At 38.5% G+C, this 749-nt stretch overlaps 1 protein-coding gene across 1 annotated transcript in view; it reads right to left on the reverse strand.

Annotated features, from left to right (window-relative positions):
- Positions 1 to 699: 699 nt before the first annotated feature.
- bdh2 (3-hydroxybutyrate dehydrogenase, type 2) overlaps positions 700 to 749 on the reverse strand; it is a 9,252-nt gene continuing 9,202 nt past the window's right edge. The window contains exon 10 of the mRNA XM_027157943.2: positions 700 to 749. This exon is cut by the window's right edge and continues 126 nt beyond it. The gene's annotated coding sequence lies outside the window, so the exon portion shown is untranslated.

Raw genomic sequence — 749 nt, forward strand, 5'->3', positions numbered from 1 at the left:
AACTAGATTAACTGCGCATGAACGAAATATTTATCTTTTTATTAATATCAAAGAGCTAATATAATCTTATGATATTAGATTATAATAAGGGGATGCTTAATATGATAATATTAGAGTTTTAACTGGCCCGGACAGACCAGTCACTCAAAATAAAACAAAATAAACAACAACAAATAAATCTTTACAGTTTATTAGGACACAAAATCCCCACATTAGGTGTTATTTTGATTCCTTTGTAGTGATAAAGAATAATTATAGTCCCTCTTTCATTCAAATACAGAATAAATGTTAATTAAAAGAATAATCTCAAAACTATAATCATTAATGCTATATTTTAGTCTGTTTGTCTTTTCTCTCATTAATGATTTCATCTCATTCACAATGTGGAGTTTTACATCACTGCAGTGACATAAACCTGTCATTTATTATTTATTTTTATTTCCCTTTATAATGCTGTACATTACACAGCAGCCGTCCATCACAGTGTGAAATAATCACAGTCTCCGTCCTCTCACACACTCTGTCCTCACACACACCGTCCTCAGACTCCACCCTCACACACACCGTCCTCACACACTCCGTCCTCACACACTCCGTCCTCACACACACTCCGTCCTCACACACACTCCGTCCTCACACACACTCCGTCCTCACACACACTCCGTCCTCACACACACTCCGTCCTCACACACACTCCGTCCTCACACACTCCGTCCTCACACACTCCGTCCTCACACACTCCGTCCTCA

The sequence above is a fragment of the Tachysurus fulvidraco genome, chromosome 7 (genome assembly GCF_022655615.1).
Source record: "Tachysurus fulvidraco isolate hzauxx_2018 chromosome 7, HZAU_PFXX_2.0, whole genome shotgun sequence".
Lineage (NCBI taxonomy): Eukaryota > Metazoa > Chordata > Actinopteri > Siluriformes > Bagridae > Tachysurus > Tachysurus fulvidraco.